Source organism: Ammospiza nelsoni, chromosome 26, assembly GCF_027579445.1.
Source record: "Ammospiza nelsoni isolate bAmmNel1 chromosome 26, bAmmNel1.pri, whole genome shotgun sequence".
Lineage (NCBI taxonomy): Eukaryota > Metazoa > Chordata > Aves > Passeriformes > Passerellidae > Ammospiza > Ammospiza nelsoni.
In genome coordinates, this window is record NC_080658.1 from 1,890,754 (window position 1) to 1,917,585 (window position 26,832).

General features: G+C 41.8%; 1 protein-coding gene across 1 annotated transcript in view; it reads right to left on the reverse strand.

Moving 5' to 3' along the window:
• The window catches only part of TANC2 (tetratricopeptide repeat, ankyrin repeat and coiled-coil containing 2), a 145,163-nt gene extending 118,681 nt beyond the window's left edge, over positions 1–26,482 (reverse strand). Inside the window, exons 1-2 of the mRNA XM_059489387.1 lie at positions 26,255–26,482; positions 5,094–5,156 (exon numbers count right to left, since the gene is read on the reverse strand). The gene's annotated coding sequence lies outside the window, so the exon portion shown is untranslated. The remainder of the gene's footprint in view (positions 1–5,093; positions 5,157–26,254) is intronic.
• Positions 26,483–26,832: the final 350 nt, after the last annotated feature.

A 26,832-nucleotide genomic window follows, 5' to 3' on the forward strand; every position in this document is an offset into this window, starting at 1 on the left:
GCTGGAATAGCCATAACCAAATTTTGCCAAATAATTTATCATCACACAGAAGTGGGAGAGACACAGCATTTAGCAAATTGCCTCCATTTCCCACCAATATTAAAGCCAAACCCATGAGAAGGAGCTGCTGCCCTTCCTGCTGCCCAGAAAATCAATCCTGCTGACACCAAGCACAACTCCAGATGCTCTGCAGCTCCTGGGCTGGTTGTCTGTCACATTCTCTTGTGAGTTGGATAAATTGTCATGAGGAGACAAGTCACTCAAACCCAGAGTAACTGATGCAAAAATATCAAACAAAATTTATCCCTGTATTTTCCTTGCTGTGTATGTCTCGAGAGGAAAAAAAAAAAAAAAGGTTGTTTGAGTATTGCTGAAGATAAAAGAGTGTCTGGGATCACCAGGCACACTGACAGCCTGGGCTGGGGAACAGCCACTTATTAAAGCATGTAAAGCATGAAAACACCTACAACAAAAGCAGTTCAAACCAGACCAAAAGAATTGTGAAGAGTTTTTGATCAGTACATACAATAAACTACAATTTTCTTTCTATTGTACACATGATATTCCATAGTTACAAGATAACACGTTCATATTGCAAAAATAGTGTATTTTTTTTTCCTGTAACAATATTTGGTTCCTCTTGGAGGATGCTCAGTAAATGCCATCTTGCATTTCTTCCCATTTGTCTGATACTTTCAAGTCTAATAATACAATAATGCTCAGTTCAAAGAGCTTTTAATGTATGTTTAAAGCCAGTGAAAGTCCTTTTAATATGGTGTTACTGAGAGACACCAGCATTCCAGGGCAGCAGCTCAGAGTACATACACCCCAAACCCCAGTCAGCAAACAGGGATGGCACCAACTGCAGCCTTTCCTGACAAAAGTTCACATTCCCAATCCCACAAAGTGATTTGGGAGTCTGTGTCCCTTCATGGATGAGTATTAAAAATGGAATCAGTATTTCCTTTGAATTTATGAATCACTTGAGCATCCCCTGGCACCCTTCTGCCACCAAAACACAAGGAGCTGGTGCTCAGGCTCATTCCCATTAGGAGCCCCTTCAGAGCATCCCACTGTTACATGTCAAAAAAAATTCTATTTGGGTACACAGACAATTGTTTAGGGACTTTCCCCATACTGGTTTGCACTGCAGAAAGAACTGAGCAGAGCTACACCACCAATGCTGAGCTACAACGGAATTCAACCAAATTCTGTCAAAGAAGCACATATCGTTTGCTAATAATTATATTTATTTACCAGGGCCAGGAGGTGCAGTGCTGCTACTAGGGCTGAGTTAAGGCCCTGCACAGACAGAGCCTCCATGAATTTGCTCCTAAAAACCCCAGAGTGGAGAAAGAAGTGATGTCCTGAATAAAGACCCTGGGTTACCAGCCAAGGGACATCCCAAGGACTAATTCCATATTCTCAGGGCACTGCTGGACCACAGGAAGATGACTCTGCCCATGCCAGGGGCTGGAACCAGGTGGTCTTTATCCCTTTAAGGGACCTTCAACCCAAAGCACTCGGTGATTCTGTGACCCTGATACGGTTCCTCATTGTCACTTACACACAATACTGATGTATTCCACGTGTAAGCACTCATTAGACTTACATCCTGATTAGTTAAGGTGTTCACAACACAGAGGAGCAGGTGACCAAAATAAATCAGCTGCTGGTTTTCATTTTCATGCACAGCTGTGTCCCTTTGTGGCTTTGAGCAAACACGGTCACAGCTCCTCCTCTGTTCAGCCAACACCACTAAGCCAGAAGTAATATTTAGGAAGAAGCACTCTAAATTAAAAATCCTGTTGGTTGCGTTAGTTCATGGAATTAGAAGCATTAATAGCAAACAGAATTACAGTATTAGGAAGAGCTGGATCAGAGAAGTTTTCATCCTAACCTGTGAATTCCTTAATGCAGCTCACAGCCCAGGTTAATGCCTTTCTCCAGGATCAGCAGAAGCAGAAGGAATGTGATGGGGATCCCTCACACCTCCACTAACACAGGATGCTCTGGCAACAATTTGGGCCACCAAGAGCTACTGCACTTGATTTGTCCTTTATCTTGTCATTTGTAAGTTCACCAAACCAAATTAAGACAAGCACAAGTCTCCAAACAGTATCAGCAGATGAATAAAAATGATATAATCTCCATGCAGCATTTTTAGAAAAAACAGCTCAAGAATCTCCTGGTTTATGTCCAGACACCCTGGCACATGTTGCTTGATCTTCTAACAAATCTAAATTTCAGTGAAATTCACAAACAATAATAACTTTCTGGAGCATGAGAAGGCAGTAGTACAAATATGATGAGGAAAAAACGACAAAGTGGAGGGGGTAGAGGCAGACTGAGCTCTGCAAGCTGCAAACTTACACAAAATGCTAAGCTTGAACAAGTCAGCGACATCTCATTAAATCCTTTGGGATGACCAAGGCCTATTTCAGTGTTTTCTTAATCTTAAAACAGAGTTTGTAGACAGGCTGCAGAAACCACCTCATGTTTTTGGTGGCTACACATTATTACAGCCCACAGAAGTAACTTTTGCTTCTTTTTATAGAGATATTGTCTGTCAGACGAAGAATTACAAATCAAAGCGAATTTTTATGCCTATATACCACCAGTAGAACAACCAGATCCCTGTATTCTCCTCCTCTCTGATCACCCCACTAAAAATAAAATTTTATTTTATATAAAGCTGATTAGCAAAGCTAAGCTCTTGTTCAAAGGAGTGTTTGATGTCCAGTGAGTCGTACAAACATTGCTGGCAAATTTTGTGCATGTCAGCATTAGGAGCTATTAAATGTATATCTTAAGATTAGAATTCTGTGTTTTTTCCTATAAAACCAATTTCTTGACAAGTGGCAGGAGCTTCATGAACTCCATTGACCATCAAATCCATTAAACTCTGCCTCACCACACAAGTGGGAATAACTGACTACAACAACACTGAAGTCTAAGGAAATATATATTTATAAGCTTGGTCCATGCACATTTAAACACACAGGAGCAGAATTTAGAGATTAAGTTTAGAGATTAAATATTTCCAGGAACTTTAGGAATGAAAGCAGCACTGTTGTGACCTAGCAAGCTTGCCAAGAACTTCTAGGATTATTTGGAAATACAAAAACAGCAAAGATATTAAATGCACTAAACCCTACCAATTAGAGGTCTTCAAGCAATTAAGAGTTTATTAAACAGAGTTCTCTAATAGGTTTAGAACAACGAAATTAATTGTTTTATGTTATGTTTCTCCACAAAAGCCTGAACACCAATAACTGTCTTGGGGGGCCTGACATGAAAGCCAATCTGCCGATCCACTCTTAAACAAAATATCTGGAGATCTCTGGACAGGATCTTTCCTACAGATCCTGCACAGATAATAATCCTAGAGCCCCTGCACTTGTGCTGTCTCCTGTCCTCCTGATATGACCCCACTGTCTTTGCTTCTCCAACTATCTTTGACAGAAACACATAAAAATACACCCCTAAAACACCTAACAGCATTCCCACTGGAAAAACGTGTGCAGGAAGTCACCATAATGTTTCCAAGGAGGCAGGAGGTTGGCCTCAATCCCTGCTTTTATTTTATCAAAAGAAGCAGCTGCTAATGCTCCAGTTAAAAAGCAATTCTGAGAGCGTAACAAAGTAATATTCCAATGTTTGTGAACAACAGCCCCAAGGTGAACGTGGCCACACAAAGTTCTTGATGAGTCTGTGGGGATTGTGTTCACTCAAAGTCTGTGGCACTTATGTTCAGAGGTAATTTTTATACAGTTACAGCCTGGGAGGAAGGAGACAAGCGCTGTGTTATTATGGAAACCCACACAATTTAGCAGAGGAACAGCTCATTTTGGAACACAGCACTTGCAGAGGCTGGAGCTGAACCTGGAGGAAGGTGCAGCGCTCAATCCCTCAGCACTCACCTGCAGGCTCGAGCTTCCCCTTCTCTGCTAGCATGAGCTTGTTTGTCTTTCTGTCTGGAACACAGTCATACTTCAAGTAAGGACAGAGGAGAACAAAAGCACGGCTGCTCTCAGAGAAAGCCGCACTGACAGACAGCTTATGACTCACTCTGAAGCCAGAGAAACTCACTACTCTCAAACAATAACAAAACTCATGAGATAACCCTGCCAGCCACAGAATACCAACTAATAGACTCTGTAACCATAAGGTCTTGGTCAACATTTGAATTTGCTTTTCTGGGAAAAAGATTTCTGCAGCAATACTTAAGTGTTGACATTTAACACCTATTTAAAACATTGCAGAGAAGAATGCAATCACTCACTAGGAGAAAGCCAAAAGTCAGTTCTCACCTCAACATGAAAATGGGATGACCTTGAAATTCAGGAAATTTAATTTTGAACCAGGCTTTGTCATTTTGCATAACCTGGTTTCTAATTCTAGATTAATGATACAGACTGAATTCCCAAAGGACACTTCCATTCTCCATATACAACGTTATAATTCTCCAGCCTTGGAGAAAAATGACAACCAAAAGCTAGAAAAGCCATCACCTCACTTTCATCAATTCACCTGTGGCGCTTTTAGTGTCTTCTGTGTTGCTCATAACAGTAAAAATTATTGCTTTGGTTTTAAATATTAATAGTAACTGCCTCCATCTACAAGCAAGGGAATAGGTATCTAAGCTTGAAATAAAATGGCACAGTTGTGCACCAGCTGAGTCTTGCTAAACTGCCTTGAAACAAATTTTAGGGCACTTCCTACAAGCTGGAATCATAAAATGGCCAAAGCTGGAATGGACTTTAAAGTTCACCCAGTCTCACCCAGGGATGCAGGGGCAGCCACAGCTTCTCTGGACACCTCACTTCCCTCACAGGGAACAACTTCTCAATCTAAGCAAACCTAATATGTGCAAGCTCTCACATCTTTTTCTCTAATACAATCAGGTTAAGAATTGGTAAAATTCTTAGTAAAACTTCTTGGTAAAACTGTTATAGAAAGACAGTGCCCTTGTTCCACTTTCAGGTGATCACACATCAACGAAGAAACAACAAAAGACAACTGCAACTCTAAACAATTAAATTATGCCTGCAAAGAACACATGGGATTGTAGGAAGAAAAAAAATTCCTACCTTGATATCTTTGGACAAGTTAAATCTTTAGCTAGAAGTGTCCTCCTCCATTCACTGCAAGTCCTGAAAGACAAAGAAATGCAGCAGAATTTAGTGGCATCTTCTCAGCACCCTCTGTGCCCCACCTTGTCCAGTTGCACACACAGAGCTACAATAATCCCATCCCAGGAATAAACCCAGAACTTTTCCAGAGAATTACTGTGTAAGGATCAGGCAGACCCCACTCTTCATCCTTACATTTAAAAAGTGAATGCTCCTGCTTTTAAATCGCTGTTAATCAATGCTAATTTTGGTCACCTGCCTCTTCCTTCTCACCACTTTTCAAATGGGAAGAGAAAAAAAGCAGATATACTGTCCTTTGACACACATCATATAACACATGATTTAACAAGTATATTTCCCTTCATCCTACCAAGTTCTGCTAAAAGCCTACAACCTCCCCACCGTGTTTTTTTTTAAATTCAACCCTTAAATAAACATAATTCCCAAGAGGGATCCAGCACTAAATCAAGGGTTCAGTACTTGGTCCTTTGCTCTGTCATCATGTCCTTAGAACATGAGGTTCATCAATGAAAAGCCACAAGAAATAGATCTTGCCACTTACTGAAAAAGATGACAGCAGCTATTTTATTCCCAGCCTGTGTTTTATTTGTGCTGACGATATTGCACTACAGCCTTCACCAATCTATTGTTTTAGAAATCTCATTTGAGAACCAGCAAGTAGAAGGCAATGGAGACACATTTCATTTGTCACCCAACCAACAAACAAAAAGAATCAAAGTAAATTGAGGCCACCTTGTATTTGCAAAGTAAAGTGTTCAACTGCATCAGTCAGGTTTTTTATTCTCCTGCAAGAGAAGTCATTGACAGCTTTACTTGGGATTCATGGTGCTCCCAGAACTGTAACAGCAACTTCTCCAATGGCCTTAGATTAATACTTTTGTATGTAAAACTAGAACATTCTATAAATTAATATAAAACCTTATTTTGTTTCTCAGGGCTGCCAATTACCTCCCTGCTTTCAATTTTTCATTTCTCTGGGAAAAGAAATAAAGACTTAGCAACCAGCACAGCCCTTCCATGGGAGCAGGGAGGTTTCCTTCAGCCAAGCAAGGAAACATCTCCAAGGCAGCTCATCCTGCAGCACTAAGGGGAAACCTTTTATGGGAGCAATGTCAGAGACCCCAGCTCCCACACAAAGCCCTGGGCTCTGTTCCATTCTCCTGCTTTGTCAGAGGATGCTCCTCCTTCAAATTCCCCTCCTGGCCTGTACAAACTGCCCGTGCCCCAAACCACCTGAATGCCCAAGCATTCAGCCTTTGGCAGAAGCTGTCTGCTCAGAAAGACTCGGCTACAAATTTTTCAGCGTCCAATCACATGGAGCACAAGACCAGCATGGAACCTAAACCCAAACAGGCTCAGATCAAGCAAGACTTTTACTGGATATCACTTCACATGATTTAAGTCCCTAGAAAGGGTTTTTGTAAGGGCATGGAGCGACAGAACAAGGGGAGAATGGCCTCAAGGTGAAGGAGGGCAGGGTTAATTCAAATATTGGGCAGAAATTGTCTCCTGTGAGGGTGGTGAGGCCCTGGCACAGGGTGCCCAGAGCAGCTGTGGCTGCCTCTGTGGCAATGTCCAAAGCCAGGCTGGACATCAAGAGCAACCTGGCCTAGTAAAAGCTGTCCCTGCCCATGGTATGGTGTGGAACTTGATGAACTTTAAGGTCCATTTCACCCCAAACCATTCTGGGATTCTATGATTCTAAAATAAACCCTCTATTCCTTAGATCCTAAATATAGACAAAAGAAAAAACAGATCTTAAAATAAATATTTGGCCTTCTCCACAATTCTTTTAAACAGTCCATATCTGGGTACTTGCAAACACCTCAGGTGAGTGAGTAATTTTTTTCAAAAGCAGCAACGTTACAATTTTTGGAAAACTGAAAACACCCGTGGAATAACTAAAAACAAATCCTTATAAATGTTTCAGCATGCTGCCATCTATCTTCTTAATACAGCTCTGAATGTGATACCCTGTAAAACAAAGAGCAGGAATGTTCTGTGCTGTGTGAGCTGCAGACAAGCACCTCCAAGCCATCAGGAACTCCCCATCTGCATTCCATGAGCAGATCCAATGAGTCTGCTTTGCACTGAGCTTTTAAACAGCAGAGCTTTTATCTGCTCACAGGATTACATTAAAAATCTTTACATGAACGCAGCAGATATTAGTGGGTTGTCAATAAAACCTGAATGGCATTAAAGCGCTTTAATTCTTTAAATGCCTTTAACCCTCTAATTATATTTGTAAATTCTGCTGTTGAACTGTAAGAAAGTTACGTATTCTGACATGTTGTATCACAACAAATACATTTAGAGACTAATACACAAACAGCTTTGGTGGCAGAGAATCACTTTTAGAATCATTCCCTCTTGATTAAACACACAAATCACCAACTAGCACACATTGTAGCTGCAGTATTTTCCTGTCAGGCTAAAATCCATGAAGGAAAAAAAAAAATTAAAGCTTAAGGATTCAAGGCAAAAACCAGAAAAGCTGCCTCCATGGAAACTTGACTACATAGTCTGAAATCACACCAGAATGTCTGAATTCACAGCAACAAGTTTGAGAAATGTCTTGAGATATCTTGAGCTGAATACCACTCATGCTATATTTGAAAATATTGAACATTAGTACTGAGAAACATCCAAATAAAAAGCTGAACTAAGACTGGTTTTCTATTCACCCTAGAGTAAACAAAGGAACCTTTTTCCCCCTCAATCCAAGCAAGCAGGTAAAATAAAAACTCACAGCAATTTTGAAAAGCTAATTGAATCTGAAGCCTCTGGAGCAAACGTAGCAAAGGTCACACGTATCCTGATCTCAACAGTTTAATTATATTTTCCCAGAGAAATTAGCAACTTACTCATACTTTTATCAACAGAACATTAATACACAGACATTAAACACAATGGCCATCTGTCTTTGAAAACCAAAACTACCCCAATGATCAGAACATGCTGCTCAACCAGTCCTGCTGGAAAGCAAAGGCTCTAAAATGCTCTCATGAATAGGGATTGCCATCTTTAAATGCAGTTATTTTTCTAGTTTTGGCTGTCAGATGCGCCAGCTGGTATAAATTGAGCAAGCCTGGATGGTATTCTAAAATCAAATCAAATCACAGTTGAAATTCTTTGCACATATATACATGTTGGAAACAAAATACATGCAGACTAAAAATAATCTTGATTTCAGTTCTAACTTGCATAAATTAATTTTAAAGCAAAATGTGTGTTTTAATGATGTCTGTCATGTAACAAATCAAAGATCAGGAAAATGACAGCATTCTTTAAATTATTGTCATGTAACGATGACTGACCTAATTTTACTGGGGACTAATCTGGAAAAAAAGTCTCATGTTTCCATCTTGGCAAAGAGTTTGTCTTCTGAACCTCATATTCTCTAATTAAAAGCAAGATTTAAATCATATGTTGCCATACATAATGACTGCACTTACACAGTTCATTACACAGGAAAGTAGACCATTGATAAATCAAGAATTCCACAAATAACACCATACAACATAACACTCCAGTCCAGAATTAGATACCTCTTGGCTGATTTTCAAAAGTATTAAACAAGCATCCACTCTACCATATTTTAAGCTGGCAACAGTTTCTTCATGATCATCACTCTAAATAACAACGGGAAAGCATCCAGACCTCAATGGAATAATGAAAAAAACAAAATATCAGAAAACTGACCATGATTTGAATTAAGATTTTTTTGCTTATCACGTATGCCTTAAAAAAAAAACCCACCCTGTGTGTTAAATGCAGACGACATCCACATTCTGCTCTTCACAACCCAGACTCCTGCTTTTACATTGCAATTATAAGGAGCTCCCATTTTATTTTCTGCTCACAAATAGTTCCAACCTATTCATGAAGGATTGCATTTTTCAGCATCTTAATCATGTTTATCAAAATTTACAAACCTACCTATTTACCACCTTTTCCCCAGCAATCTGGGGGCAGGAGCTGTTGCTGTTTCATGGTACCTGGTGGTCCCCAGCCCTCACCTCTCATATTTTCACACTCTAATTACCATCTTATGTTTAATAACTCTTATGTTTAATAACTCCAACAGACAGAGACTGTTGGAGCAATGTAGGAGTTAGTGGTGGTGCCACAGCAGAAAAGAGCAATAAGTAAGTGTAAGTCTTGGGTCATGCTACTCTCACCAGCAAATCTGCTCAATGGCTTTAGAGAGAGAACCAAGTGTGAGTGTTGATTATTCCTTGACTGGTTTTCATTTCAAGTATTCCAATACTGTAGGCTCCAGAAGGAAAGCAAGCCAGTTATTTTTGTTGTTTCTTCTTGTTTTCCTTGGTTGTGTACACTCTTCAGTGCCAAGAAATGGATAGGATTTGGGTTTTGCCTCAGTGAATGATGACATAAGTTATTGATGATTATACATGCCTACATTTGCATTCCAAATGTAGGGGAAAATACATTCCCTCTCTTTCCATCTCCAGGAGCCATTAGATTTTCTCCATAGGACAGATTATAGACAGGATTTTAAAAATCAGTTTGTTTTTGTGGTTATACAACTTTATGGAATAATCTCACCCATAACTGCCAAAGTTTTACTAAAACTGGGGGAGCAGTTTAGAGGCTTTGTCTAAAACCCCAAACCAACTCTGCTGTGTTATCACTGGCTTTGACACACGCTTTCTGATACTCCTGACTACATCCACGAGTCATGCACTGAGCATTTCCTTTCCCAGAGTGAAAGGGAACAGCGTCCCTGAGCATTCTGGCGCTGGAGGGACTCAGAACAGCACTGGAACTGCAGCATCCCCTGGTTTTACTGTGAAACCAGGGAAAGGACCGTGCAGCAAAGCAGGCAGCAGGGGTAGGGCAAAGCAAATTGCACCTCTGGTTTTTCCAATGCTCCTGTGTGGGATCTCAGCACCTCAGGATGGAGGTGCAGAGAGGCCGAGACCACCCTTGGGGGGCTCGGGAGTCCTGGAATGTTGCCAGAAGTGTCTGGTGGCAGGATTTTGATCCTACACAGGAGACGACGCCTGTATGAGGACTGGGAGGAATTCACTGGGTGAATGGTGAAGGGATAAGTTAATTAGAGTGTGAAACACAGGGTTTAGGATTTCGGTACAGGGGGGTCTAAAGAAGTAAGATGGAGGAATTGGGGCGTGTCCTGTCCTTCTTCTTCTTCTTCTTGGCCTCCATCTTCTGTGGTGGTGGTGGCACTTTGGGATTGGTCATTACTAAAAGTGCACCGGTTAATAAGGGTAGAAGGTATTGGGGAGAAATGATAAATATTGTACACGTAACTTCGGGTATAAAGATAGGTGACCGCCCCAGGGGCTCGCAGTGTGCTCATGGCTGGCTGGCTGTGCAGACCTCTGTCGGGCTGAAAGAAAATCTTTTAGATAAACAATTAATAAACACCAAGACCGAGACAAGATCAGAAGTCTCTCCTCGTCCTTTGAAGCGTCGGCTCTTCAAGGCCATCCCTGGGCCTTTCCAGGCCACCTAGACAGCCTAAACAGCACCAGAAAACTTACAAGCCTAAACAGCCGAGAAACCGAGCAAGTGGCATCCCTGAGCTATCTCAGGACATAAATCAGCCGGAAGAAACTGAAAAATTTACACTCCTGTACCAGCCAGCTGAAGTGACTGAGGGCACTTCTGAGCCACAGGCAAGGATCCTGAGGCCAATATAATGTTTTGTTTAACTGGGCTAAGTTAAGAGGGTACTTGGTATTCAAAGCCAACTTCCTAAGCCATACTAATGTAGTTTTCAGGAGTCACATTGAAAGTAACTCAGTCTTGGATTTGGGAAGCGCTCAGCTTACTCTGGCTCTCTCACTATGAATGTTTTCTGCCCGCTACTGTTTATCTCCTCAAGGCTTTGTGGACTTGGTTCTTTGATTCCCTTTTTGGACCCCAAACAGCTTGCTCTATGGTTAGCTGATTTTTCCTGTTAAAAAAAAAAAAATCTCACTGGGCTTTCAGTTCTTACTTGCATCACACTGAGGAACTACAGTTGTTTTTGCCAGAACTGTAACTCTGCATATCTCCATTTTTTGCTGCTGGTTGTGGGATGAAACCATAAACTCCTGATTGTGCTGTTAGCTGAGGAGGACAGTGTGAAGTGGAGTTCGTGTATACAACACTGAATTCTTCTGAAGCCTGCTATGTGCTGTAATTTCAAATGTACTCACACAATGGCTTCATTTATAACTCGTAGTTTAAACACACTGTCTGAAGTAACCCCTTTGGTTACATTCCCCATTCATTGGTCTCAGCCTCAAACAGCAGCCCATTGTCTCCTTTGCTGTAGCTGACATAGCCAAAATGCCTGATTCACCTTTATTATACTCTGAAACAATGTCTATCAAGAAACAATGGTCCGAAATCTCCTCAGGCAAGTTCTGCAGAAAAACATTTCTGACATCAAGATGCCTTACAGCAAATACAGCAATCGCCTGGCTGCATCACCACCCGTATCAAAATGACTTTTTTCTTTAGCAAGAATGAGTCAGAAACATGAAAAATAGTTAAATGTTCAGAATCTTGTAGCTAGATTGGATTATCTAACATCTAAATTAAGTATGGACAGCATGTTTTCCAAAGTTCATTGCTCTGAAAGCCAAATAATGCAAATGATACGGCAGAAACACTTCAGGATAGTCTTAACACAAATCTAAAAAAAGGCGTATTTCCTCAGCTACCAGAGAGCTTTTATGCTTTATAAACACACACAAGGAAAGCAAAGGAGGAAAAATCTCTGCTCTCAGCTTTTGGGCTCTTATATTAAAGCAATATTCATAATCCCTACTGCCCAGCTGTGTGATACAGTCATTTAACTTGTTAGCCTTTAGAGATCACAAGACCCATGAATAAATCCCTCCTTAATACAAGATGGAAGCAACTCCCCAGCTCAGCAACACCTCCCAGGAACTGAGCCAAGGCGAGGAGATGAACACAGACACCAAAAAACACAAGAAAAGCAGCATGACCTCACTTCCAGCAAGGATTTAAAGGGCATCATGCTGAGAGACAAGCATGGTACATACATATATTCCACTTGAAATCCGTGCTTCATTCACCCTTTTCCAATAATTGGTTTTAAAATGCATCTCCTTCTCTGCTACACAGCTCCTCTGTACTCCATCATCCCTTTGCTACCTAAGCCATGTCCTGTTTCAAGTCTTCCTCAGCTCTAAAATATCTTCTATAAAACAAATGAAACAGAACAAAAGCGACTCTTAAGAAAATTTCCTGGTCTACTTTATTTACAAGTTTGTTGCTATTAACCAAACCACTGAGCCACTACGACATCCCTCCATAACAACTGATAGAGATCTCAAAAATTCCTTTAAGGTGAAACTATTAAAATACTGAGGGAAAACATAGGAAAGCTGCTAAGAAATCATTTCGCTGCTCTATAAAGCCCAGCTAGAAAATTCATTTACTAGCATTACAGTAAATGAAACCTGCAGAAAAACCCAAAACTCTTCCTCCTCCCAGCAAGCTCACTGTGCAGAGCCAACAGCAAGTGTTTGTCTTTGGTTTTCCGGGTATAGGAAATGCATTTCCTCTGCTGCTCCTGCAGCCCACTGCAGGAGAGATTCACAGAGCAACAATGCCCACAAAAAGAAACCAAACTAAGAAAATCTCAACGGAGTCAACACTGAACCTAAAATTACTCCTTCAGTGTCAAGCTAAGGTCTCTGCTGTTAAAAGGTGACTCTGCTCATGAGTGACTTTTTGTGTAATAATTACTTTTAATACACTAATACACACAGACAGTGTGGTTTCATTGTAGTTCCTCTGCTGCTCTATCAAGAAAAACAAGGATTCCTCCACTTGCACCAGGATAAAGAGGCTTCCTCCTTCCCAACACAGTTTGAATCATGCATCAATATGTGACATATAATACAGATTCTGTGTTAGTTCTGGGTAATCTGACAGTAGAGAATTAGATCCCGAACTTGAAATCCTTCTAGGAAGTTATTACTGCTGCAAAATTACTATAATATGACTACTGCAACAGTTAATTAAAAAGATCTGTCACCATGCTCAGGAAAGAATTTTTCACAGGCTGTTTTTGCTACCAGCTCCACCTGCTTTAAGTACTCACACTATATTGGCAGTAAAGTGGAATGCTTAGTTGAATCTATGTAAGCAAATTTAAAATAACTACACCCCTGAAGTAATGAAAAGAGGAAGATAAGGAATGAATTTCAGTATTATTAACAACACCCCTTCTCTTTAACTCTCAATTATATTTGTTTGTATAAAATCATTTGTGTCAGGGCACATTTTATTAGCTTGCTCTAAAACATCTGTAGAAAACTCAGGCAGCAATTAGACAGATTAATGTCTAATACTGAAGAGTAATTTACCCCATTCCCCACTGCCAGCTAAGAAATGCTACTTAGCCCTCCCTAAATGTACTCTTGCTACATTTTTCCAGACTACTGAAGAATATAAATTATGGCTATAAATACATACACATAGAAATTTTTAAAGACTATATCAAATTGTGAGAAAAAGGGAAACCATCTAAAATTCTCTATTAAAGGTTGCAGTCAACAAGACACCAAGTCCCAAAGACCTTATTACAAATACACATAAACAACATGGTAAATTCAAAAGAACTTGGGGGAAAAAAAGAAGTCATGAAGATTTACCAGCTTCCAATACTCAGCTAATAATTAAATGTGAAAATCCACTAAACATCCACTGAGAAGATGCTGCTTAGAGCAAAAGGTGACCTGTAACCTTTACTATGAGGGTGTGTAGAAAAATAATGCTGATTCGCATTCCAATTCAGTCTCAAGCCTGCCTGCCCTGCAGATAAGATAAATGCATCTGTAACACCAGGCAGTTTTCATCAGAAACACACAACTACATTCCTTACAGCTCAGTCTCAGCAGCACCCACCCCCTGAACCACTGCCCCACATACATAATGCATAATTATTGGGAAAAGCGCATTAAATAAAATTTTAAATTCCTTTCCTCACATTTATTTAGAAATAATAATAATAATAATTTTTAAAACCTTTGATCCAAGGTGCCATGAAAGGGCAGTATATGTGCATTCAAGGAGAAAAAGCAGCTGCACACTGATCCATCCTTGATAGCAAGTCACCCCGAGTGCAGTGATCCATTCTGTTCTAAGGGATGTTGACTGGCATTTGTAGCACAGGTATAAATGTGTCAAAATCCTGTTCGATTTCTAAATCACTCAATCAAAGTCAGTCTTAATCTCCAGATGAGCTTTTGTTCTCTCTAAATGCTCCATTAGGAGATTGGGAGCCTTTTTCACACAAGCTTTTCAGAATACATCATTACTAAGTTCACCACTTTTCAGTTACTCTTCCCACCAGCCTATCCACATCTTTATTTACATACAATTACCTACTCAGGAAACACATTTACAAATTCAGAAACATCTCATTGCTGCTCTCTTCCCTCAATGTCATCTTCACTACCTGAGTTCTCCAATAATTTATTGGCTCATCTTCCTTCACCCTCAGGATGCACAAGACAATAGTGAGAAATGCAAGCCCTGGTATTCACAGACCTGCATCTGCAGGAGCAGCTCATGGGAACAAAGAAAATAACATTATTGTCACACACAGGGTCATCCTGACAAGCAGGACAACTCAGGAGGGAAAAGTATCCAGGAATGCTGGAAAAGTAGAGACTGCCATCCCAAAAAAAGATTTCTTTTCAGCCTACTGAAAAGCACAGAGCAGAAGCCAGAGTTCTCACAAAAAAGGACTTTTAAATAATAGGGATGACGACCTGGTATCTTTTTGGGAAGCTCACAGGACGAAGGACAAGCAGATTTGCTCAGCCCAAGGGTGTTTTGAAGGTGACACTGCAAATATCAGACACCACTCACGGCCCCTCAGTCCTGCAGTGCCCTTTGGAAAAAAAGAACAATTTCCCACACGCTTCCTTTATTGTCACACACATGTAACCCTCTCAAGGCCAGGTAGAAACACTTTCACAAACTTTTTAGAACATTAACATTTAAAACAACAGCAGGATGAGAAGGGGGAGGCAGGAGGAAGAGGAAGAGCATAAATAAAGGAAGGAAAACCAAGCTGATGTTCCTCTAATGAGCAACGTGCAAATCTCGTCATCTGATATCTATACTGGGTAAAAATAACTTTTTGGAGGAAAACAAAACAGTTGAAAAAACAGCAGGTTCTTTCTGAAGCTTTCTTACAATATTTCCACAGTTTTGGCTACAGTATTTCTACATATTATTTAGTAAAATATGTAAGCATTTAGTTTATTATTATTTAGTAAAATATATAATTTTTAGCAAGCTGCACACAGATAAAATCCGTCTCCTCAAGGAAAATCGAGAATTCCCAGAGGCACACAAGTAACACAATATGAAATATTGAAATATGAAATATGAAATCCTTTATCTAAAAGGCAAACAGATATAAATGTGGCATCTTTCCATCAAATTAGGCACATTAAACATGTAAGTGAAGTGACTAATATTTTAAGTGGTTTTTTATTTGGAAGAAAATAATAAAATTCAATTTTATGAAGTAGTTACACTGCCAATAATCATCTACTGTTTCTGTTTAATATTTTTTAAAGAATCAGATCAAATCCAACTAGCACAAGCACTTCAGATAGAAAAACTTGACACCAGGAATGAAAACTCAGGATTTTTCAAGAGGGAGAATGGACACAGAGTGCTTTTCCCTGGGCTCTCTCTAGTTATATTTGATGTGAATGATGCGTTACAGAGCATCTTAAAAATACAAACAGACATCCTACACAACAATTTTGTAGTTCCTTTTAATCACATCCTGCAGTTTACACCCCAACGAGCCACGCCGCATCCTTTCTCACACACAATATTAATATTTATTCCAATTTTCTTGAAAAACTTATCTAGAAATCAGTCAGTCAACAACTTGTCGTGATTTATAGTTGGGTTTTTTGGTTTTTTTTTCCTAGCTATTCACAAAGAGCCTGAGCTCAGAATATGGAACAGCAGGCCTGCTGCCAGCAGACTTCCTGCGCTCCAAGCCTGAAGCATATGGATAAGCTCTTAATACAATACAGAAAGACACTTCTTGAATGTAAGCAGGCAGGATTGCTGTGCACAGAAGTTCAGCACAAGTGTATAGACTATGAGCAAAGTGCCAGCAGATATAAATCTGGGGATTTATGGTATAGATGCTCGACAGGAGAGGTTTAAGCTGCCCAAATTCCAGAAGCGCACATGGCAGCCAGCACACGCATCCATCAGACACAAGGGCACAGGTGGCAGAATGTGACATCTGAGAAGGGTAAATAAACACCCACATGCACACTCAGCTCCAGTGCACCCACAGCTAAACAGGCAATCATTAACACTAACATTATTCTGAATATTACACTGCTCTGAAACTGAGGAAAACCAAACCGGAGCACGCGGTACATAAAGATGGACTCATCACTTGGAAGCTTTGTATGGTTCCTCAGTTTCCAGATAATGAAATGATTTAATCTTCCCTTAAAGATTGTTTTGTCCAAACTTGGAAAGGTTTTTCTTTTGCCTCCATTTATGAAGGATGTTTATTTGCATCTGATTTTTAGTGGTTATGCTGGAGTAAAAAACCTTGACTAGACAAAAAGACACGTACATGTCACCAGTAAAGGTGACAGCCAGCTCCTTGTAGGGCCTGATCTGCTTTTACAGCTGCCTGTCTGCAAGGACAAAAGCAATGCAAAGGTTTATTGTAATGGCTTTCTTAGTGCAAAATTTTAATTGTAACCAAGCAACATTAGAGAACACACTGTCTACAGTTACATCAGCCACGCCATGGATTTGGTTTAGGTGAGTGCTGAAACTTGCCACAAAAAATTAACTAATTAAGGTGACTATTCCAAAATGGAGTATCTGACAAACTGTATTTCTTAACAGAAATAATTTGGTAAACAGATTAAACAACCCCACACTTAAAAAATAGCATTTGTTAGCTCACTTAAAAAATCTGCACATGTATCCACCAATTTCAACACAGAATTCTACTCCCAAAGGCCCAAACTACAGTAACACAACATGGAAAACTGACTCAGTGCAAGGATTGGGGGTGTGTTCAGTAGACTTGGACAGAATCTTTATTGACCAGATTTGGTAAACTGAGCTTCTGGACATTTACAAGAGGAAGAAGCAGTTTAAAAAAAAACCCAAAAATAAAACAACAACAACAACAAAACCACCACAGAAAGAAATCAGCGAAATCAGAGTCCAAAGCAAAGCTTAGACACATTATGAGGATTCCTGCAGGATTCCTGGCAAATCCCTGTGCTGAGACAATGCACACTGACAGGAAAGCAGCTACATCTGCCCAGAAAATCTGATGAAGACCAAAGCCCTCTTTGAAAGCCTGTCTGGGTCTGTGCAGAAATTTTCTCCACACTCACTCAAAGTATTGACAGAGTCTGAGCAAGTCTACAACAAGAACCCAAGTCTGAAAATGGGCACAAATTCACAACTCTCCCTAAATTTCCCTTGCTCTGAGTACATGCAAATGATATTTTTCAATTTTCAATTTTATTTATAGTGCTGACCATTTTTATTCTGAATAAACGCTGACAAATTAACCTGCTCATACTCCAAGCTTCTAATTTTTTCAAGACCCATTTGGATGTAATATTTTCTTCCTATCCCTGCAGCACCTTGAAAGCCAATGCCATCCACAGGTTTTACCAGCACACTCTCAATCCCTCCATCAGGTTACTAAGCAACCTGGTAACCAGCTCTGCAGCCACTGCACAGCACTCCTGATTATGCCACATCCAACTTTTCAAACAAAAATACCACAGGCCACCATACTGAAGTGATTCACAAAGCAAGATCGAGAGTTTTGCAGCTCATTACAAAGTTTCTCTAATTTTAGAGCAGCAATTTGTTCAAGACTAGTTAATAGTGCCAAAGACTGAGATCTTCAGTCCCCACTGGGTAAAGTCTAAATCAAATCAACAGACCATTTATATAGCCTTCAAAAAAAATTCCCCAGTTTCATGGATTCATCAAGTTGAGGCTTACATAATCCCAAAAAAAGCCAATTTTTTTTAGTGCCTAGGAGCTGGTCTAGCAGGCATCACAGCCACACTCGTCTGACTTACTCCCCTCACACTTTCTCTCAAATGCCAGCAACTAAAACCCCAGCAGAGCCCCCCATGACTGAAAATACTTCTCGAGCCGGCAAAAATAAATACTTGCATCTCTTTCTCTTTGAAAACGTACACTGATTTAGAATGACACCATTTGGCCTGTGATCACAACTTGTAACTGGCAAGAACTCCCACTGTTATTACTTTTTGGGAGAACTGCTACCCACATGGTGCCAGATGGTCCTTTCCACCTCTGCTGAGGAGGTGGGGCAGCACTGCCTGCTGTCAGCATTACAGCTTCTTCACTTTCTCCAAATCAAGACAGAGATGATATTACCAGAATGAAGAGAAAGAGGGTGGGCACTTGTAGCTCCATTGCAGCTTCAGCCTCCAAAGAACAATAATCCTTCCTTTCATGGCGCCTCTTACACCAAATCCCCACCCCTGAAGGAAACAAGGGGATGTCATGGCCCCCATGCAGGTATTAAGCAAAGGCTGGTGCCAGTGAAAAGCTGCTCAGAAAGATTTCAATCAAACACAGAAGTTCTAACTGTGAAGATGAGTATCTCATACTAACAACTGGGCGAAGCAGCAGGGAACTGAGTCGGGGTCTTCTAATCAAATCTTAGACTGAAAATTAAATAGAAAAATTGTTTGAGTAAGAGGAGAAAAACCCATTAAGTAAGAAAATGGGGAATTTGCCCCTCCATAAAATATAAATTATTTATTACACTAAGATTATGTGGAACTGTAAAAGCTGCTGGGAAAGATAATCAGCAGATAGATAATTAGATAATTAGACTCCAACTTACACAGAAAGTAACAGATGAAGCAGCACACAGCTACACACACAGAATACCTGCCACAAGCCAGATCATTTTGCACATATCCTTAAACATAAAGTCACATGAAGAACACCAGAGCCTGCAAGCTGGGATAAACCAGCAAAATCTACAGACACAAGCATTTATTTTGATCATTCAAATCACACTATCCACTTGCATTTGCACCTCTTCCCAGGCTCAGTTTAACAATTCTCATAAAAGTTACACACACTCACACACCCTTTTGTCTTTCTTCTCCAAGCATAGATTTCTAAAAATCCATCCTCACTACTTCACTTTGCTTTTCCCTCTGTCGGAACCCTTCCATACTCTACTCCAGAAAACCCCTGAGGGATAGAAAGTTGTTTATCTGTTTGCCTGCTAAACTGCATTTTGCTGGAGACTTTCCTCAGAGCACTTGCAGGAACAGCCTGGCTAAGCCCATCCCAATTATCCACTCAGCCACTGACTCCTCCTGCTCCCAAATCTCCTCCTGCCCAGGCAGGGAACCAGCAATGTGCCTGCCCTGAAGGAGCCTGGAGAAACAGGAGCAGCACAGGGGTCTTAGCACTGAAAAGACAACACTTCAAATTCCAAGCAGCCTAAATAATAAATGAATAAATGCTGCCATCCCCCAGTCCTGCTGCAGAACACGCAGGCTTTGCCAGCGATGCCTCCCAGCATTAAAAACATGGAGCTCATTCCTGCAAAAGCACTTTGTACCTTTATCTTCTTGTTACTACACTTCTTCGCTACCTGGAACATTAAGAGCACCTAGCAAAAAATAATTTCTAGACAGAGAATAATCCTACACAACAAAATGGAAGATAAGGCAAAAGGGAAAATCATTTGTTATTAAAGGACCGACCACTACAAATATTCAAACTCCCATTCTGAAAGATATTGTACTCTGTCTTTAACTTTGGTATTTTTCATAAGCACTGCTGGTTTCTCTGTTTCATCAAGGTTCTCATCCAAACTATGAAGAAAACACAAATTTTTAGGAAAGACACCTGAAAAGAACACAAAAAAAGGAGGAAACCACTTAGACCCATATACAAGCCTTACTCATTAAGGCATATAAAAAATAAAAATTGTAGCAGAGGTGTTTCCTACTGATTGCTTTGTAAAAGCATTTTGCTAAAATAATCTGAATTCAGAAAAATAGCAGCAATCTGTCAAATATTATTGTACCTGCCACGGAAATTGTACAGGCATGAAGGGGAAAATCAAATAAATACCCAAAATACTTAGAAAGAAAGTAAGTAAATAAGAAACTCCCCATCATAAAACACAAATTAACTATCTCTTTTCTCACACTTCTTAATTAATAACAAATACTCAGTGTAACTTGTACTGCAAATAACAAATCACTTATCCAAAATACTTCTTTCATTAATGAGATCATTACAAACATTAAATTTGAGATCACTACAATTCAATCATAATTAGCAATTATAGCTGATGTAAGTAAAAATAAGACAATTGAATATTCACCAATAAAGTGAGGAACTCAAGAGAAAATTGATGGACTTATCCTATTCATTGTTATTTGGGAATTTTTCCTCAACTGTGAAGCTATTCTATATTTTAATCTTAAAATTATTCCCTGCAGATGAGGGTAAAAGATGTAGTTCAACTAGTCAGCTGAATTTCATCAGTGGTGTGATATGAGCTTCAACTACTGCACACTGGAAACGTGCAAATCTGATCTCTGAAAACCAAGTCAATGGCAGAAAACCAGGACATATGGAAATCTGGATATAAAGACAAATAATTTCAAATGACAAGCAGACCCTCTGCCGTCTCACATGCAATCTATTTTAAAAGAAATTATGACAAATTTATGAATTAAGAACTCAAGGAAAGAGCAGCAAGAAGGCTTGTCTCCATCCTTCCAAGCTCTGGGCTGGCTGGGATAATGGCAGACACACTTTTGGTATTTGCAAATGCACAGAGGAACAAACGCAGCTTTCAGCCTCTCCGCTTTGATGGGCACAGTAAGGTCACAAACGCTCATCAGATGACTTTTCAGTAACTTCTGAGAAATGGGGCACCATGAATAGAACTGCTTGTGGTGCAAGAAAGGATCATTCATCCACCCCAGGTCCTCCACTCCGGACATATCGCTGGATTCTTTCTCATTAAGTACAAGTGAGCAACTAATGAGCAACAAGTTGCTCCAAGACTCTGGAATTGCGTGTCTGAAAAGATCTCTCACAACAAATCCCCTCTGCAGCCAAACAGTGAAATCAACAGCAGGCCTGCCCTCACCCTGCACAGCTCCCAGTCTGCTCAGGAAGATGCTCCTTCGGTCGCAAATATGTTCTTTTCATAAAGGACGAATAAATAACAAACACTGGTAAGAGCTGAAATGTCAACATGCATGATTCATTGCTCTCTTCATTAACGATGCCAGCACCACTCTCCCAGATTACTTCCCTGCCATTAGCTCACACAACATCACCCCTCAGCGTGCAGGGACCTGCCTGTATGGGAATAGTAACATGAACTCACCAGGATCCTGTGTGTTCCTCAAGTGTCTGCATGCGCCTCTGCCAAATCGGCTCTTAAGGATTCCTACCTCAGGTTACTTCTTCAGTAAAGCTAAATAATCCTCATCTTTACAACGCAGCAGGACGGATGGGAGAGGAAGGGCAAAAATAAAAAAAAAAAAACTTTAAAATATCTGCTCAAATTTTAAGTTCAAAAAAAGCAACATTTTTTTTTTAGAAAATAAGCCCTGCACTCAGAGCAGGAAAAAACTTTGCCAGAGTGTTATAAAAAATACTGAGCAAGCAAAACTTAGAGCAAAGTTTGCTTTATGCAGAATACACAGAAACCCAACTATTACAAAGATTTTATAAGAGCCATGAATAAGTAATGATTCCTTCAAAATCAAATAATGATGCAACATGGCACAAACCCAAAGCTGAGTCAAAGAAGCACACGGTACTTTTCATGTTTTATCATTACTAATTAATGCTTTCTTACAGAATATTTTTCAAGATAGAGTTTCTCATGCCACAGTATAAATTCTGTTATTTGATGAATTTTGGAAGGATAGGGAATAAATGCTACCCAGGAAGAAAGCCAGGCTGCTCAGGGGACTCAACAGATTATTCAAAGATTTTTCTTCCCGAGGAGCTGAAACACCACAGCACCCAGAACATACAGCATTTTTATTCACAACCTAGTAAAGTAACTTCTGCTCTCTCCTCAGAATCCCACAGGCAATTCCATGCCAAATTCCTCTCCAACGTGTCCAGCATCCTTGCTAAACTCGATCCTTTCATCACAGGCTGCTGAAGTAGAAACTTGAGGAACCCAGGGATGGGACAGCTTCACAAGGGTCTAAATTCCCAGTTTTTCCCTTTCTAATGCAAGTCCACAAATCAAGTGCTAATTCCTCTAAGTAATGTAGAGTTTGCATTTAAAGTAATTAATTTTTAAATTAATGTAAAACAAACAACTGCATTTTAGCCCCATACAATAATGGGACTGGAACCATTCTAAGGAACACAACCAGAATTTGGTTTTTCCAAGCTCATAAAACCCAGCTGGCAAATCAACCAGAGACAAATGACCCAGTTCACTGGATCAAGTATTTCCAGGTGCAGCGAGCTCCAAGCACACTAATTTATCTCCAGCGAGCGCAACAGGCACGTGCTCCACTTTCCAGTTGAAATGAAGGTGCCATTCTGGGTTGGCTGGAGCTAATTTTCCTCACAGTAGGAATTTTCCTCACAGTAGGAATTTTCCTCACAGTAGGAATTTTCCTCACACAGGGCCGTGTGTTGGTCGAAGACGTGAACTACAAGAGTCAAAAACAACCAGTGGGCTGGTTACCAGTGTTACCAGCTGGTTACCAGTGTTACCAGCTGGTTACCAGTTACATCTGTTACCTGTGATGACCATGGTAACCTCCCAAAGCCCTTGCTGGCAATGTCACCATGTCCTGTGTCACCACAGAGCTCCACGTGTCCTGTGGATGCTGAAAGAACTCCTAGAGGTGGGCACACCTTTACCACATTGGAAGCAAAGCACAAAACCTGAAATTACTGGTCAGGCTGACTGCAAGGGTTATAACCAATGATGTAACAAAGGCTGCAAATCTGTGAGTATTTGTGGAGTACCAAACATAAAATCACTGATTTCTGTACACCAAAAGGTGCCATTTTAAAGCTTTGTGCAACACTCCAGACACAAATTCCCAACTGGAATCAACCATTCACAGAGCTCATAAAGGACAAACCCAGCCACTCTATTTCCCACCCCTGCATCCTCCTCCTTTCAGGCTTCACAGGTGAAGTTCAGCTCGTTGATCCAGCAAGAAATGAAATAAACAGCTGTCATTCACACAACAGATGCTCAAAAGTTCAATGCAGCACACCACAGAGGGTCCACAACACTGAGGGTGGGAGAACAGGACAGTGATTCAGCACAGCTTCTTAAAATCTGCCTAACCTCATCAAGAAACAACACCCAAAGCCATCCGCCTGTCTGGGTGTCAAAGGAAATTACCTTGTCAAAGGAAATAACCATTGTGCTCGAAAGAAAATTCACCCTCAAAAGTTGAAAGAATCGATGTTTATACATCAAAGAGACAAGAAACAAGGATTTTGCTTTTGAAACAATTTCAAAGCAAAAGATTTTTTTTTTTTTTATAGTGCATAATATGGGATTACAGGTGTTAGCAGACTCTCAGCTGATCTCATGTTTAACCACCTCTAAAAAAGGGAAATCTTGATAAAACATAAGAAAGGACGTAATCCTTCTCTTTTTCTAATGAGAAAAACCATGCACAAATTTGGGAGAGTCACAGGTCCATTTTTTTTGTTTTTAATGTACCAAGGGGTTGTTCTAGTTTTCTGGCTTCCCTCTTATTGTTTTTCTTTTGCAGTCTAACAAAAAAGTAGGATATACTACTATGAATTTTAACAAGCATCCTGAAATTAAACAAAATACAAGATTATAAACATATGAATACACAGTATAAATAACATAAATGTGTCACAAGCAGGCCTGGCATCAAAGTGTTCTTCTGGAATTACATATAAACTTACACCTGCAAAACTCAAGAGTAAACAGTGCATAATGCTGTACATGATACATATTTGGGCCTTGAACCATTTGCATTTATGGTCATTAATATTAATAAGCAAGAATTTGCAAGCAGGAAGTTAGGGATGCTTGCCTGTAATGTATTAAAAAATTCATCTTGCAAAAATTCCCTGCACATAACAGGTATGCTCATGGATTTCTCAACATTAACATATATATCACTGGTATTTCTAAAGGTTTAGCTGAGAGTAAATCTAGTGTGTGCAACCTGAAATTTAAAACAACCCAGGAGCTCACACAGGATCATGGGAAAACCGATGGAAAAGACAGAAAGATGAGAACAAGGGAGGAATTGCTACAAGGCAATCAATACTGATAAGGAGTTTATTTTATAAAATTATATTAGTCATCCAGTTACCCTGAATATGTAAGCAGTAATTCACACAGTAATTACAAGTCTACATTGCAGGCCAGCATGCTCCAATATTCCACGGCCACAGCAGAGATCCAAACAGGATACAACCCTGCCACTCCAATGAAATTGGGGTAAATTTGGAATACAGTCTTTCACTGTGTAGGATGAGTCACTACAGAAAAGAAGCACAACTCTAGTTTGTTTATTTTCTTAGAAGCCCAAGAGTCCTAAAAGCCCCAGACCTCTAAGATAGTCTTTGCCTAAGCATTGCTGCTCGCTTTCCACCAACGGTTTGTTTGCAGTCAAAAAATGAGATTTTGATTCTGGCCAATGGCAATATGTTGTATTTTCTTCATTCAACCACAGATCTATCATGCATTTAATAAGTAAACATTCCTCCACACCAACTGCCCATAATCTGAGGTGTCTCTCACCGCACAGTAAAACGCCTCGTGTGACTGTACCCAGCAAATCCCCTTCAAAAACATTCTCACCAAAAGGCACTTATTACACCAGCTCCTTTTTCCTGTTTTATTCACACCTTAGGAACGGATGTTCCCAGGCGCAGGTTTGGAAATTAAATTCTGAAGATTAAATAAGGAAAACAACAACCTTTAGCATTTTGCAGGAATCATTCCACGCCCCAGCCTGGGCAAGGTCTCCTGGCCATGTTGCTGCCCTCCATGCACAGCACTCTTGCAGTATTTCTTCTTCTCCTCCCAATCCAACATTGATTTGCCTTCGCTCCTACAGCGCAGCTATGTTGCAGCGCTAATTAGCCCCCATAATTTATTTACCTTCCCCAGCTATTTCATTTTCCTCGCACTATTTCCACCTTGACAAAACCCCAAAACCCACACCGCTCCATCACTGCCTAAACCAGCTCGCCGCAACTTCCCAACACAAACAGCCACGAGAATCCGCCTTTTCCATCCAAAACACCCCATCCGAGCGCCGTCTGCCTCATCATCATCTCGCATTGCTTTTCTGCATTTTAGCCCCCACCGAGCAACCCACGCGTGTAACGGAGAGACACAGCGTGTGTCATTGGACTCCGCACGCCTTACTCACCGCTCCGAGGGCGCGCACCGAGCGGGTTTAACCCTCGCGGCGCCCGCAGCGGCGGGGGCGAGGCCGGTGAGCGCCCGCATCACGTGCGCGGTACCTGCGGCACCTCCCGCTAAACACGGCGAGAGGGAAACGGCCTCGCTCCGGCCTCCGCCGGGCCCGAGGGGACGGATGGGGCGGAAAAAACACCCATCGCTGACCCCCCCCCCCCCCGCGCGCGCCGCTTTCTCCTTAAACAAAACGCTCGGTTTCCTCTGCGAACAAAATAGTCAATTTCTCATTGAAGAAATAGAATTTTTCGGCAACTCGCTGCTCGCGCCGACCCCGCCTTTCCCGGCGCTCGCCGCCGCCGCCGCATCCCAATCGAATGAGCGAGGCACCGACAGCGCCGGCTTCGCCTGCCCGGGAAGCGCGGGGAGGAGCCCCCCGCCCCAGCCCTGTTGTTGCGGTGCCCTCGGCCCCGTCCCCCGCCCGCGGGAGGGGCGTGGCGGGGATCGCGATCTCCCCCTTCCAGCCCCCTCCTCACGACCGCCGGGCGTTGCCCCCTCACGGTGTGTCCCCGTCCGTGTCCCACCCTCACCCCGCGCCCGGCGCTCCGCTGCTCCTTACCTGGCGCGGGAGGCTCCCGGCGGCCCCTCACAGAGCGCGGCTGCGCCTCCCTCCTCACCGCATCGCCGGGAGCCGCCGCCGCCGCGGCGAGCGCGCGCCCGAATGGGAGGGGACGGGGGGCGGCCGGTCTCGCCCCTCCTCGGCGGCTCCTTCACCGCCCGCCCGCTACAGCGCCCCCTCCGCCCGTCCGTCCGCCCGTCCGCGCCCGCCGCGGCCTCCTCGGGGGAGCCGCCGCTCCTCCCCTGCCGCTTTCCTCTTCCCTTCCCCCGTTCCTTCGCTCGGTCGGCTCCGAGCTCGCCGCCGCCGCCTCACGGGAGCCCGCGGAGGGCGGGGAAGGGAAGCGGCGCGCGGGCGCGCGCGCTCCCGGGGCTCCCTCACCCACCGCCCCCCATGAGCGCACGGAGGGGCGCGGCCAAGCGCGGATTCGTGACGAGGGCACGGTTATACAAAACAGGCGCGCCACGCTCCTCCGGAGCGCAGCGCTGCTGCCGGCTCCGCGCTGCCCGCATCGCCTTTCCTTCCTTTCCTGCCTTTCCTTTTTCTCCCCACCCCTTCCTCTCCGGCCGTACCTGGCGCGG